The following is a 16676-nucleotide window of genomic DNA, read 5'->3' as shown; positions in this document are numbered from 1 at the left end:
ACAGAAATTTGAACAATCACACAAGTGTTTTTTCATGCTTGACTTAAATACTGACAAAGATGAGCTAGTTTTAATAAAACGAGGAATAGTATTCCAAAGTGACGGTCCTCTATATTTTATGGAAAATTGACCAAGAGTTGTATGATAATAGGGAAGATGAACATTCATTGCCTGTCGGGTTGGATATGAATGGACATCCGAGTTAATTAAAAAATAGTTATTAAACACTTTTGGGAGGCTATGATTTTGAACCATATATTTGTACATAAAGATACATGTTTGATAGATATTTATGCTGAAAATAGATAAAACATTTAATTGCTTAAACAGAGGAGCCGATGGTTCACACCGACTTATTATCATTATTATTCTTTTGATTAACTGTTGGAACATTTTTAAATCTGTTATAATGTTATCGTTCTTACAGTTTGCAAAAAACAGTGTCTGCGGTAAGAAATCTGATTTTAGGAATGCCGTTAAAATGATTATTTTTTATTTTTATTTTAAACTTTCAAGCAAGGCTATACTGTTCATTCAAAGTTCACCTTGACAAACTTTCCTATTGGGGTTATTTGAGTACACTAAAGAGCAGGCAGGATCAGGATCACAAGCTGAGGCTCGGAGGCTCCTATCCACTCGTTTATCAATGCGGAAGTGAGCTATTTCCTGTGAATGTGTGTGACTTCCGATTCATTCGCTGCTAAGGCAAATAACTAAGAATAACAAAATGCAGTGAATGGCAAAACTATTTGTGCTACAAACCAGTGTGTTTGTGATTATAATAATAAATGAAAATAATGTGATAGCAACAACAAGCAGCACAATGGACTGTTTTTGTACGACTAAAATTACTGGAAGTGGCTGCCACAGGAAACCTTGCACATTCAAGTTAAAAATGTCCACATATTTTTACCTTAAAAATAGCCTTTTTGACTCCAAGGCCCCCCATTGTTCACAACAATATTAAAAGGTGTTTGTTTGTTTTTTCAGTTGAGACACATTTTCAGTTGGACCCTCATTCACTTTGATTCCCTGCTTGATTCCCTTGTTCACTTTTCTCTAAATTACCAATTCATTGAATGCGAAAATGAAAATGACTCAGCGAATTTGGACACTGAGCACGACCAAAGTGCTGGATACAACATCTTTTGGTGACACGTGGGAGTTTAATTAACACATCGATCACAGTGCATAGGTATTCTCTAGCGGCTGGCTGTTAAGTATACATCGGTTGTACACTTGTTAATGAGGTGCAAGATTGAATGAGTGCACTCTAGTATCCATATAGTTATAAATGTCTGTGCCTCAAATATTACATTATATAAGTGAATGTCAGTTGGGTCCAAAATAAAATTGTACCCCATTTACATTGTACATAGATAGATAGATAGTTAGATACGTGGGTGGGTCCATCTTTTGGACATTCATCATATTGCATTGGTTTTCATTTCTTGATTCACTAATCTTACACATTCTACATTGATTAAAAAAGAAAATCGAATGTGTTTTTAATGGTAGTATTATTTTATACAGAAATCAATTATTTATAATTCAGATGAGAATAATGTTACATTGTTAATTAATAATGTTAATTAAAATTAAGGAAAACAAATATATTGATCTGAAATATAGCAAATTAATTTTAAACTAATTCAGGTACACTACCAAACATATCGCAAGGTCTTTTTGTCTTTTTATTAATTTAATTATTAAACTAATTATATAAAACTATTGTCAGTGCACTACAAATAAACTGTTTCTATGCCTTTATTAATAAAACTTATTTAAAAAATACAATGCCTTCTGCATTTTTGTTTTGCTTTTCCCTCCATTGTACCGAAATCGTACCGAACCGTGACTTCTGTGTACCGTTCCACCCCTAATAGATAGATAGATAGATAGTCTTTTTATATTCCATAGAAGAAAAAAATTCATACAAATTTGGAAGGACTTGTTCACACCATGAAAACTATAACTATATTGTCCACACCAATACACAGGATGAGGAGGAGGGAGGGCCGACCTAGCCTCCGTTTTGTTTTACAATACTTGTAGTCACCCAACATCGCTTAGAGCAACTTTAAATGCTCGAACTCTTAAAAGCTGCAGTCTGGCGTTTTTCCTCTTTGTCGCCATCTCTGTTCGAAATCTGCAATTGCAGTCATTCGCGGAATTATCAACTTAACGTGAGTTGTGCATCAACACCCTCGACACGGCACAGCGCGGATGAACACAGTGTTTGAGGAGACTGTGAGGCTGTCAGTCACAGCGCTGATGTGGAGACTGGCATTCAGAATCACAGATTATTATTTTTGGAAGTATGACCAACATGAGAATTTTCACTGGAAAATTTCATCTGAACTAGTAAGAAACATCCACCTTTGTTCTGGTTCTGACATTGCAGTAAATCGCGCTGATTAAATCTAACAATCGCTTATAAGTTATCACGCAAAACCGTGCAAATTATACTTTGTTCTCAAATTGTTAATGTTAACAACGTAAGCATTGCGTGACTACATGTAATGCCCTTGCTATATTATCCTTGTTTTCGCATGGGCCGGTTGCTGTCTCTTTTTTTCTGTAGCCACTCCGAAGTCCGAACGAAGTCTTTTGCTTTTTACAACGCGTGAATCTCGAGTTGTCACTGGTGATTGTCGTTTGAACCTTTCTGGATCTGCCATCAAATTGATAAGTTTAATTATATCAAGTGCTGTGAGAAAAGGCTATAAATCTCCACCTCCAGGATCCTCACTGCAATATACTAGCCGAGACTCCTTCTTTATGTGTACAGATGTGACGTAATGACACAAAGACATGCTCGAATCTCCCGCGGAAATCCACCAGTACCACTGGAGTTAAAAACATTATTACAAGCTTACCGCTTTGAATCGAGCTAAGGCAAGCAGATAGCTTTGAACACTGGCTGGTTATGTATTTTCTCAAATACGTATTTTGGATAATTTTTAACCCAAAAAAGCTACGGACTGCAGCTTCTGATTGGCTGTCAATGCTTTTATCTGCTTTTAGCTGGAAAAAAATTGTAGTGAAAGTGATTGCAATCGTTTTTACAAAGCCCCTTAAGGACTAAATGGACATGGTGGGAAAAAAACATGAGATGAGAGGAAAAATATGTCAATTTGATATATTTTTTCCTCCAGTCTCAAAGTCTCCAGTCTTTTGCGTTCCCCCAAGAAACTATGCATTCGTTCACGAAACGTTTTTTTCCCCCCCGAGAAAGCTCTGCGAAAGGTTTTGCAATCAAAATCAAAGTTTCTAGTGGGATTGCAATTTTTTTGCAAGATTGCAAAAGCATTGAAATATTTTTTTTTCTCCCATTCCATATTTTTTCCCACCAGCATGTCCCTTTAGTGACTAGCTGTGGTGTTGACTATTATGGCTATACATTTAGAACAATTTTTAAAACTATTTATTGTTGTCGATATGTTTATCGTCCTTGCGGACCTTAAGAATTTTCATTTTTGGATGAACTGTCCCTTTAAAATTAATTTGACTCTATTCAAAGATGGGCTCATTCATTTCACAGAATGCACAATCCTACCCTTTCCCAGTCCCAACGTCGCTATCTCCTCTCTAAACGAAGCAGAGGACCAAGCATAGAGAGCTGTCACGTCGCGTTTGTGCTCTCCATGGAGACTGACTCTCTCCGGACAGAGCACTAAAAGCAAATCGTCAGGCGGCTCCTGAGAAATGAGCCACTGTTGAGTTCAGCCACCTCCAGTGAGAGTGGCGACCTGACAGGCCGGAGATGATTTCACTCATTTTCTGCCAATGCTGCTGGCAGAGTGACCTTGTTTGGAGCCGCAGGTTTCCGAAAATAAACTTGTCACTCTCAAAGGATCTCGAAAGTATAAAGCTCGCTCGAGTGAGAGATATTGCTAACCGTTCCCTGTCACGAAAGCTGCAGGTATGAGTCGGCTCTGATTTAAGTGTTCCTACGCATGCTCATGCACCCACACGCGCAGAAATACACAACTGCAGTGCAGCCAACACACTTGAACATTCTTAAAGGCTTTTTCCCGTGACTCTGTGAATAATTAAGGTTGGAACCGTAGGTGGACCAAACATGTCGTGTTATTTTGAAGACAAGCTTTCTGGCTTATTTCTCAGAGTTCTTGAATCCGAGGCAATTTGAAAAAAAAAGTATGTTTAGCTACCTCTAGCCTCCATTAAAAACTAATGGAGCCTCCATTAGTTCTGAAATTAGCCTAGTATTTCATGGTCTCGGTCTTTCAGATTGATACAGCCCCTTTGACTCAGTGATAAAAAGGAGTTTCAAGCCCACGCCGCTATGGTCCGTGGCTCTGCTTCATGATATGTCAATTGACGCCAACAGCGGGACGTGAAGCGTATCGGCGGCAGCGGGACGCATGACATCTACCTATTATAAAGTGAGCGCTGCACACCTGCCCTATTACTCACTCCCACACCGCCCACCTCCATTTCCATCCTTCTTTTATTTATCATTTCATCCCTCCCTCTCTTCCGCACTCGTTCTATGTCTCTCGTCTGCTGGAGAGCTCTTCTGATGTGCTCGTCCTTTAGGACTTTGAGCTGTGGTGTTACCATAGCAACCACCCTGTCAAGCAGGCATCAGAGTAATGTCTTTCTCCAGCTGAGCGCTCCTCCCCACTGACCCACTCACATCGTTTGAGTCGACTTCATCATAATACATTTTTTTGTGCTATATTAGTGGCGCTATTAATCAGAGCAGAGGGGAGCTGAAAACAGTATGTTTCCTTGATGTTTTGTTTTTTTATATTGGATCGGCCTTTTGTGGCACTCACTGTAATGTGTTTGTTTACTTAAACGTGCCTCCTGATGCAGACCGAACCTGCGGCGTTATGCATAAAGTTATGCAGAAAGCTTTCACGTGCGCCCGCGTGTACATTTGCATATTTCTTTAGGTAGACTATCCTTCAGGTCACAATCTTTCCACCCTAAAGACATGCATTGCTGCATGGTGACCATGCATGTGTTTTGGATGCTGAACCAAGCCTCCCTTTGTAAACCTTCATCTATGCTGGGCTGCGTTTCCCAAAAGCATTGTATGCTATGGCACCAAACTAGCAATAATCCAGCTTAGTCCAGCATGGAAATTCAAGTTCTTTTGGTTATTGGGCTCCACGGAAATATTGACAGTGTCTGTGTTTGACAGTGTTTGTGTCTGACATTACTGCAGCTTTACAGAGATAACAGGAAATAATGCAAAAAAGTTTGTTTCCAGAAGAAAATAGCGTCACAGTCCAGCTTAAGTAAGTTTAGTGATGTTTCATTTTTGTTTTAAAAAAGTTATTAATTTAGTTCATTCATATATACACTCACCTAAAGGATTATTAGGAACACCATACTAATACTGTGTTTGACCCCCTTTCGCCTTCAGAACTGCCTTAATTCTACGTGGCATTGATTCAACAAGGTGCTGAAAGCATTCTTTAGAAATGTTGGCCCATATTGATAGGATAGCATCTTGCAGTTGATGGAGATTTGTGGGATGCACATCCAGGGCACGAAGCTCCTGTTCCACCACATCCCAAAGATGCTCTATTGGGTTGAGATCTGGTGACTGTGGGGGCCATTTTTGTACAGAGAACTCATTGTCATGTTCAAGAAACCAATTTGAAATGATTCGAGCTTTGTGACATGGTGCATTATCCTGCTGGAAGTAACCATCAGAGGATGGGTACATGGTGGCCATAAAGGGATGGACATGGTCAGAAACAATGCTCAGGCCGTGGCATTTAAGCGATGCCCAATTGGCACTAAGGGGCCTAAAGTGCAAGAAAACATCCCCCTCACCATTACACCACCACCACCAGCCTGCACAGTGGTAACAAGGCATGATGGATCCATGTTCTTCATTCTGTTTACGCCAAATTCTGACTCTACCATCTGAATGTCTCGAGAACTCGAGACTCATCAGACCAGGCAACATTTTTCCAGTCTTCAACTGTCCAATTTTGGTGAGCTCTTGCAAATTGTAGCCTCTTTTTCCTATTTGTGGTGGAGATGAGTGGTACCCGGTGGGGTATTCTGCTGTTGTAGCCCATCCGCCTCAAGGTTGTGCGTGTTGTGGCTTCACAAATGCTTTGCTGCACACCTCGGTTGTAACGAGTGGTTATTTCAGTCAAAGTTGCTCTTCTATCAGCTTGAATCAGTCTGCCCATTCTCCTCTGACCTCTAGCATCAACAAGGCATTTTCGCCCACAGGACTGCCGCATACTGGATGTTTTTCCCTTTTCACACCAATCTTTGTAAACCCTAGAAATGGTTGTGCGTGAAAACCCCAGTAACTGAGCAGATTGTGAAATACTCAGACCGGCCCGTCTGGCACCAACAACCATGCCACGCTCAAAATTGCTTAAATCACCTTTCTTTCCTATTCTGACATTCAGTTTGGAGTTCAGGAGATTGTCTTGACCAGGACCACACCCCTAAATGCATTGAAGCAACTGCCATGTGATTGGTTATTTAGATAATTGCATTAATGAGAAATTGAACAGGTGTTCCTAATAATCCTTTAGGTGAGTGTATATATATATAGCCGCTCTGGAGTAAACCGTGATGTCATCGTCCAGCTCAGTTCAGTTCTTGTACAATAGTGTCAATGCAGGGCTGCAGGCAGACCAATATTATTGTTGAATATTAAATTAAATGTTAAATTTAATGTCCCCAACTAAGTAAGCCAAGCCAATGGCAACAAAGTTGAAAAGGCAACAAAGGCGACAGTTGCAAGGAACCAAAACTCCATCAGGGTAGAATGGAGAAAAAAACCTTGTGAGAACCCAGGCTCAGTCGGGGGGCCAGTTCTCCTCTGGCGAATGAACGAACAGTGTATGATTATGATTCAGACAGCATTATAGGTCAGAAGTCAGATTGGTTTGGAACAATCATAATTGAAGTGAAGTGAAGTGCTACATAATATATATATTAATTAAAATATAATTTGTACAATGTATTTGGCATTGTTTGAAAACCCCTGAGCTACTAGCACCAAACCAGCATAAACCAGCTTTCACCATCATGAAAATTCACGTTCTTTAGGTTATGTTGGTTCATTTAAGGTTACATTTTCTCCAGAAGTATCATGTGTGGAGGTGAGCCAGACGTTTCCCAGCAGTCGACAGCATTAAGCTCAATGCAGATGCTCACACCACTGATCTGCCATGGAGCATTTAGCAAAACACTGAGGCCAGTGTTTACGGTCTGAAGAACCATCTTACTATTAGTGATTTGGACAGCGTAATAAAATCGTTCATTTTCAATCTGGCACCCACGGATGGCACAGAGGGGCAATTTTGAAGAGTAATTTAAAGGGGAAATATACAAGCCAAGCTGTGAAACCAAGATTTCCATAGAGAAAGAGAGAGAGAGGTGAGATTGGATGAGAGAAGGTTAAAAAACATCAAAAGGGAACTGATGATGTTCTTTGTTCTGTCTGTTGAGCTCCAGAAATAAATAGCCTCAGGTGAAATGTCAGCATGTGAAATTACTTCAAAATTTGTGCGGTGCCGTCTTCTATTGTAAATCCAGCGAGCTCATATTGTGCAGTGCGCCTTGATTTCTCTGCTGAGGTCAGACGGTGGATGAACAATAAGAAAATGAGAGAAGATGTCAGAGCAATTCAGTTGCCAATGAATCTAAAATACATTTCATATTCACACCCACGCCAACAATAAAATAGATCTGTAAGAACCATCTTGACATCAGGTATGTGTGAGTCTGGTTCGGTGTGGAGGGTTCTCAGGCGGTTCCTCTCCTCCATGGGACTGCAGCACTCGGTGGTGTGCACCCCAGCTGGGATCAGAGCGCTCACACTGAGTCAAAGTTCACCCTGCTACCTGCCAGCCACCCAGATGCCGCACTAAAATAACAGCTGATATTTACGGTGGAAATGTCAAACCCAGTGGTTTCATCCAGCTGAGTTGAGCTGAGCTCTGGCTGGTTTCCTTGCACACAATTAGAATTATATAGTGTCAATTTAAGCATATTGAAGTACATTATTGCATTGTCATATTTGTTCAATTAAAGGCTATATGTATATAAATAAGACGAAAGCACACACAATGTAATACAGCATAGATGAAATTCTACTTTTCCTCAGTGATTCGAATAGTTTCTTTCCCAAGTGAAACTATTGAACAGTACAGCGGCTCAGAGGACATCAGTTCCCAAGTGTGTATAAGAAAATGCAAAGAAATCACAACAATAAAGTAAACGTAGTCAAATTCGACATAAATGATCTGCAAATTAAACTGTGACCACAAATAGCCTATTAACTTGAGCAGACAAAAGGCAATAATCTGCAATATATTCGTTCACACAAATGGCACTGAGTTGTTAGAACATAAATGCATAGTGCCATCATTCCTTGATGACCTAAGGAACCGATTAATCGGTTTTTGAACCGGTTCATTAAACAAACTGATTTAAAGAAGAAGGTTCGCAGAAATGAATCGGACTTGACATTAGGGATGGCTGACACGAAACAGTCGTTCCGAAGCTTTGCGAGATCCCGAAGCGCAGATGTTTCGAAACACTGATCCGAAGCGTGATTCAAAACACCCATGTCACGTGACTATGGCCAAACGAAGCCTCGAAATGTTTCACTAAGTGTTTCATCAGGTGTGATCCGCCGAATCGGCGTTTGATTGACACGGTCGGGAACAACAGACCACACAATCGCACATCTGTATAAAAGTGAAATCAACGCATATTGACCTCGTGGGTTTTTGTGAGAGGAGTTTGATTTTGAGATAGCGGATTTTGGTGATATAGTGACATAGTGCGATTTGATTAGTTATAGGCTATTTAGGCTTACATTTAAATTTACACAACACATTGACTGATAGGCTAGAGACAGACAGAGTATAGCCTACATATAGTGACACATTAATAGATGCATAGATATAAATACACTCACCGGCCACTTTATTAGGTACCCCATGCTAGTAACGGGTTGGACCCCCTTTTGCCTTCAGAACTGCCTCAATTCTTCGTGGCATAGATTCAACAAGGTGCTGGAAGCATTCCTCAGGGAGTTTGGTCCATATTGACATGATGGCATCACACAGTTGCCGCAGATTTGTCGGCTGCACATCCATGATGCGAATCTCCCGTTCCACCACATCCCAAAGATGCTCTATTGGGTTGAGATCTGGTGACTGTGGAGGCCATTTTAGTACAGTGAACTCATTGTCATGTTCAAGAAACCAATTTGAAATGATTAGAGCTTTGTGACATGGTGGAAGTAGCCATCAGAGGATGGGTACATGGTGGCCATAAAGGGATGGACATGGTCAGAAACAATGCTCAGGTAGGCCGTGGCATTTAAACGATGCCCAATTGGCACTAAGGGGCCTAAAGTGTGCCAGGAAAACATCCCCCACACCATTACACCACCACCACCAGCCTGCACAGTGGTAACAAGGCATGATGGTTCCATGTTCTCATTCTGTTTACGCCAAATTCTGACTCTAACATCTGAATGTCTCAACAGAAATCGAGACTCATCAGACCAGGCAACATTTTTCCAGTCTTCAACTGTTCAATTTTGGTGAGCTCTTGCAAATTGTAGCCTCTTTTTCCTATTTGTAGTGGAGATGAGTGGTACCCGGTGGAGTCTTCTGCTGTTGTAGCCCATCCGCCTCAAGGTTGTGCGTGTTGTGGCTTCACAAATGCTTTGCTGCATACCTCGGTTGTAACGAGTGGTTATTTCAGTCACTGTTGCCCTTCTATCAGCTCGAACCAGTCTGGCCATTCTCCTCTGACCTCTGGCATCAACAAGGCATTTCCGCCCACAGAACTGCCGCTCACTGGATGTTTTTTCTTTTTTCGGACCATTCTCTGTAAACCCTAGAGATGGTTGTGCGTGAAAATCCCAGTAGATTAGCAGTTTCTGAAATACTCAGACCAGCCCTTCTGGCACCAACAATCATGCCACGTTCAAAGTCACTCAAATCAACTTTCTTCCCCATACTGATGCTCGGTTTGAACTGCAGGAGATTGTCTTGACCATGTCTACATGCCTAAATGCACTGAGTTGCCGCCATGTGATTGGCTGCTTAGAAATTAAGTGTTAACGAGCAGTTGGACAGGTGTACCTAATAAAGTGGCCGGTGAGTGTTTATAGACAGATAGATTAATAGATAGATTTGCCCAAAACACATGATCCACTAACTTACTGGAAAGAGAGAGCAGTAATCTTTCCTCATTTGTATGTCCTAGCTAAAAAATATCTTTGCATGCCAGCAGCAACAAATGTCCCTTGTGAGGGGATTTTTTCAAAGGCTGGAGAAATTATCTGTAAAAAAAGAAGTAGGCTAAGTCTTTCCACAGCAGAGAAATTCATATTTTTGAATAAAAATCTCTAAAAAAAAAGTGAGACATTGTGGCTTGATTTCTTTTATTAATATTCATTTTGCAGGACCAAAATAACATTATGCACAGTAAGGAGCCTATAGGTTGCAAGCTTCACATATTAGAAAAATACTAACCCTAACCCTAATAAAAAAACAACACATTTTTAATGGCTCGTCAAGGTTGTTTCAGATCAACACCTGCAAGTGACCACTAGGTGTCACAGTGGAGACGGGTGTCGGATTGATTCGAAGCCTCGAAACAATATGGACCATTTGGTTCAACTGTTTCATTGCTTCACGAAGCCTCGATCTGCCCATCACTACTTGACATCACTAATAAGCATGAAGAAGGTGAAGGTTTCAAACAATATTTAATCCACACAACAAACAAACAAACAAACAACAAGTGTACACACAACCATACATGAACAAGACTGGAAAAAGGTGAATTGAAAACACAGGACTTAAATACACAGACAGACGGGGTAATTAACGTAAACACAGCTGACAGTGATGACAAATCAAATTAGAAACCATGACGACAAACTAGCGGCGGGATATGATGCAACCAAAGAGTCCAAACTGGGTAACTGTGTGACAAAAACAATAAGGACAATACATTTGGGACAATTTAAATTTACAAAAATCGTTTATTTACGAAAAATAAATAAATGATCACTGCCCAGAGAGCAAGATAGCCTAGATCTGGGCCACATCTGGTACACGTGGATTCACTATAATTAAAAATAGGTTCTTAAACACTAAACATAAAAAAGAATCAATGTCAGTATATATATCGCTCAATGTCTTTACATTTGAAAGAATAAATTCATGATACTACTATGATACATCTCCAAATAACCATGGTGACATAATTTCTTACAGAGCAACATGTGAATTAAATCACTGCCTCATTATTTGTATGGTTACATTCATCTGTGCTTAATGGGATCAATTATCATTACATCAAACTCGCGATACGCTCGGCTGGAGTCAAATCTGGATGAATGCTCAAAGGAGATTTCAGAAACAAGAAGACAAACACACACTTGCTCTCATCACTTCCAAATCCTTCACACCTGAGTGGTCAACTGTGTCTTGGCAGGATATGAAACCTCTTCCCATGAATAAACATTGATGTCCAGTGCTGAGCAATGTCTCCTTTGAGTATTATTACAAATCCAATTACCACTGAACAGCAGCACTCCTTTAGTCACAATCATTTTGCTCTCACGTCCTGTCTGGATCGCCTTTTCTTTCATTTATTCTCTCTTCAGCAGCTCTCTCTTGGACTAGACATTGTGCCAATAGCCTGAGATTTCTGCCTCTTACAATAAAACTGCCTGCCATTTTCAGGAGATTAAAATAAAGGGCTGGTTCAGAGTGGGTTTAAGTAAAGGCCAGGACATGCTTATAGTCACTTGTACTGACATGTCTCAGTTTGTATGTGTAGGTCTATATGTGTAGGTCCACTATAATGTTCTCAGAACATTCTAGCTAAACACCATTCCACTGTTAATAGAATGTGAGCTCAAAAGTTATCTGGTCTTTAATAATGTTCTCAAAACATTATCACAAAAACATTATTTATACATTGTTTATGGAACATTGTTGGATTTCCGTCTAACGTGTTTTAAATGTTACTGCTTGTTTCAAAATTTTTAAAAGTAACTCCCATAATGTTTGCAAAATGATCAAATGGAATGCTTCCTTAATGTTTGTATAACCACGATAAAGCATTTCAAAAACATTTAAAACTTTTTTTGAATGTTCAGACAACATTTAGATATAATTCATATATATAGTTTCATAACTTAATGGGAATGTTTACAACATGTTTTTAAAACATATTTTTGTTCTGGGAAAGAACTCCCAGATTCAAGCAAATGCTCCTATTTGCTCCTCAATCTCCAAAACATATATATCAGCAATACAATCTGACAATTATTTAATATTTTTAAATAGTTTCTTGGTTCTCACTATTCTGTTATCAATAAAAAATAATGACAAAAAGGAGAGTATTAACTGGGTTTTGCTCTACACACACGTTTTTCATTTATGCCTGAAAAGACAAAACAATTCATCAAATTGAAAATACATTTTTCACATTAAACATGTGACTCTTCTGTTGTGAAAAAAGACATGTGCTTAATTGTATTGAAGGTGCACTTGAAGTTTACTTAACATTTTAAAAGTATATCTTTTTAAAAATGTACTTGCTGATAATGTAATAGTGAAATAAAAGTCTAGTGAAGTTAAAATACATTTTCATGACTATGTTTCTTAATATTGTCAAATCAAATGTTTTACTTTAAAGTACATTTTAAATCATTACGGTTAATAATCTTGAGTCATGCTTTAAAGTACACAGTCAGAAAGCACTTGATTATTTGATATTTATTGATACCTTCAATGGTAGTGTGTTATTCAATATTAAAGTTTACAATAGTAAAACAGAACATGTGTGTGACAAGATGTGCTTAAGTGTTAAGTCCTCTTTAAGGTGATCAAAAAGCACTCTAAAGTTCAGCTAGTTGGATTTAATACAAATTTTATATGTTATTTAATTATAAATAACATGCAATTATTTGTCCAAAAACATTACATTCAGTTTGCACTTAATATTATTTTGAAAATATATTATTTCTCTCTTAAAAATATGTTGTTGTTTTTTTACATAGGTTTATTTTTCAGATGTTCTTTGGATCATTTTCAAATCATGCCTACAAACCATTGTCATTGCTAGTTCAGGGAGAGGACCCTCCTGTGGATGAATGGCTGGTGCGTGGTGGTTAAATATTCAGTCCCTTCCTTCTCTAAGGATGTCGGTCTTCTCACACAATTTCATTCTGGGTGTCTGGCCCATGAAATGGACTGAATAGATAGACTGGCCTCAATTAGTGGCTGTCTGCAGGCATCACGATGGCCATATTCAGCAACCAGTCAGGCTAAGCGAGCAGACAGACACATTTATTCAAAAATGATCTTAATTTTTTTCTATCCACCTTATTCCTACGCCCCATGACGCTTTGCGCGAATTATGGGTGTAACTTCCGTTAAGCTGTAAACAGGGCGGGATTTCCACTGAAGTGGTTTGAAAAATTTTTTTTAAATCACGCGCTCTATGAATGCAATACGTTAAAAAAGTGTCACATTAAGATGACATTAATCGACTCACCCTTCAACCATCGAACATTAAAATGAAATTTAAAAGTTTAATAATCAACAAGGTCAACACACCAAAAATAGCCCCGAAAGCGCGAGTCTTTGGTTAAATATCGCTGTAGTAGGCAAATATACCTATACTATAGTATAACAAGCCTTAATCAAAAATGTTCATTAACTTCAGCATTACGTGACACTATATCAAAGTGATCTCCGTCATTTTGACAGATTATAAATTGCATTTACCTGTGAAAACAAACCTGGAAAGAGACGTGAGGATTTGAGGAGAATAACGAGAGATTCTTCGTGCATTCCAGTGAATTATTATCGTAAATTAAATTCGGGAGAACAGACCACAAATGTGCCGTATATGTTGTACTTTTTTCATACCTTTACAGCGGATTGCAAAGGAAAAAATAAAAATCATCATGAGGAAAAGAAAGCAGCGACTGAAAAGAGCTCTCGCCATAGATATTCTTGTTATAACATGTCACGTTAAAATACCAAGTATAACGTTATTCTCATGATGTCTGAAAATAAATCATGAAGGAAAATTGACAGCTCATCCAGTCAAACTGACGGATCAGCTTTATTTGTAGGGCAACCTTATGATTTGAAATGATTCGTTTCAGCCTTTTTGAATGGAAGTTCCCCAAAACGGAAGTGCCACCCATAATTCAAAACGCAGTAAGGTCGTCAGGAATAAGGTGGATTCCATTTTTTAATTGATTGCATACACAAATTTGCACATATTTCGCCTAAGGATTTTGAGTATGAGTTGTGGATTAAAAAAAGATAAGTACATAGGATACTGTAAGGCCTGCCCAATCGGTCCAACAACAGTTTCCGATAAGCGGGTGAAGGATTGCTGCGTGTTACTGTCTTTTCAGCGTGGCAAAGTCATTGAATTACTTCTTTGTTTCATCTGACTCCAAAAATGAAAAAGGTTTTATTGATGTTTGTTAGTCATTACATTTCGGTGAATGTTTGATTATTCTATTTAACTCTTTATTGGAATTACATTCGTTCATCCGGATTCCTATTACGTTTTGAGTGTCGCACCAGCCGGGTATATGATCTCTTAAACATAAGCTTGTCAGTCTTCTTGGTTATTAACAGGGGCGATTGACTTAGATAACCGCATTTAATTCCTGGGGTTAATTCCTAAAAGTATATTATGTAGTCCCCATAGATCTGTACACTAGGCAAATTTACATTTGCTCTGAAAGTTAGTCTGGCAAAGAGCTCCTTCAAGCCCATTTCCAATCCGCCGAAATCGAGGCACCAATCAGAAGCGTTGGGGCGGGCTTTACACGATGACGACAGCGCTGGGATTTTGAAGCAGATTTTGTAGCCTAAATTACAAAGATGGATGCCGCCGTTGAACATCACTCGTTCGAATCAGCTATCGCGTCTGTTTTAAGCGATTTGAACGTTTCCTTTTTGTTAAAAACCGAGCAAAGAACAACACTCGGAGATGTTTTTTCCGCCGCTCTGCATACGTCATCTCCTTCATCGCTCTGATTGGGTTTAGGTCTATCCGCGACGTCCGTTGGTGACGCCCCTCTGGAAATGATTTGTCTATGATGCTTTGCCAGACCATAACTCAGTTACAACTGAGAATGGTCTGGTTTTAACCAGGCTATCTGTACACACTTAACTAAGGTCAAATCATATCTAACCAGAGATCACGGTTTGGACTACAAATCGCCCCGAGCCTCTGGAGACATTTCTTTATATACTCAGACCAAGGCAAAACATCCCCCAATGTGGGGAATAAATTTACAATAGGAATTTGCATTGACTAGAGTTATAGACACAGGGAGTTCACCTTGTCGAGGAACAGGAGGTTTGGATGAAGTGCACACCCAATAAGCAAAGTATCTCTAAACCCTTATTACCATTTGGTTTACCTCTGTGAAGATGAGACCATTGTACCAGTCGCACTGAGACATTTTAAATGAGACCAAACATGACTGTTAATTCACTTATATTCATTATAATTATTATATAATCTTTCTAAGTGAAGAGAAGAATGTGTAAAGGGAAGGAAGTGGGGGGAGAAGGAACAAATGTTAAGGAAGGAAAGGAGGGAAATAAGCTTTTCCGCGACTTCACTGTGGGGTGTGGAGACAAATGGCAGGATGTGTTTGTGGTGTCCATATATCAGGATATCAAAGTATCTGAGGCTCTGTTTGTCTTACAATACCAATTATCTGTAAATGCACAGCAACCCATTGGACTACACACACACACAAAAATTATTTACCAACATTAATGTATAACATGTATATTTAAACACACACTTAAAAACTCTCATTTGTGCTCACATTTTAATGTGATATAATAACAAAAGTTTAAAGTCCCCATGAAATCAAAATGTAAGTTTTTTGGGCTTTAAGTATGAAAATGATAGCTGGTTAGTTGGTGCCGACAGCCTCGTGTTCTGCACATTGACGTATAGCACCACTGCGCTTCGGGTGACCTGTGTTTAAGTCCCGGCTCACAGACTTTTCGGAATCCCATCCCCCCTTCCCTCCCTCTCTCTTTCTTTCTCTGTCCCTACTTTGCTTCCTCACAACATACTGCACTGTTAAAAATTACCTGTAAATTTTACAGTAAAATACTGGCAGCAGGGTTGCCAGCCAGTTACTGTATTTTTTACAGTAGCATCTGTAATTTAATTTACAGAATTTTACTGTATTCTCTGATTACAGTATTTTTTAAATTGTTGTATTTTTTACAGTAAGTTACACGATTCTCTGTATTTGCTATATCTAGAGGAAATATGTAAAATGCAGTATATACAATATATTTTCCTGATGTCTGAATATTAATGACTGGCAGCTGAATTTGAAATGTTAATTATTCATCAAATGCAAATTGTTTTTAAATACATTATGTGTTGTATAATGCACAACTTAATTCCCCTATATTACTTCACAAAACAAACAAATTATTCAACATCCTAATCTTGAAAAACAGGTCAACATTTGTTTAATTTATAACTTTAAAATATGCATGAAAAAAAGTAATAAAACAGTGTATTTTGTATATTTTGATTTAATTTTTATTTACAAACTTGTATTTTTTTTTTTAAAATGGACATGATGAAATTAAATATTTTTTAAT

Source organism: Rhinichthys klamathensis, unplaced genomic scaffold (assembly GCF_029890125.1).
Source record: "Rhinichthys klamathensis goyatoka isolate OS25496 unplaced genomic scaffold, OSU_Roscu_1.1 h1tg000221l_1, whole genome shotgun sequence".
NCBI lineage: Eukaryota > Metazoa > Chordata > Actinopteri > Cypriniformes > Leuciscidae > Rhinichthys > Rhinichthys klamathensis.
This window is presented reverse-complemented; position numbering follows the sequence as displayed.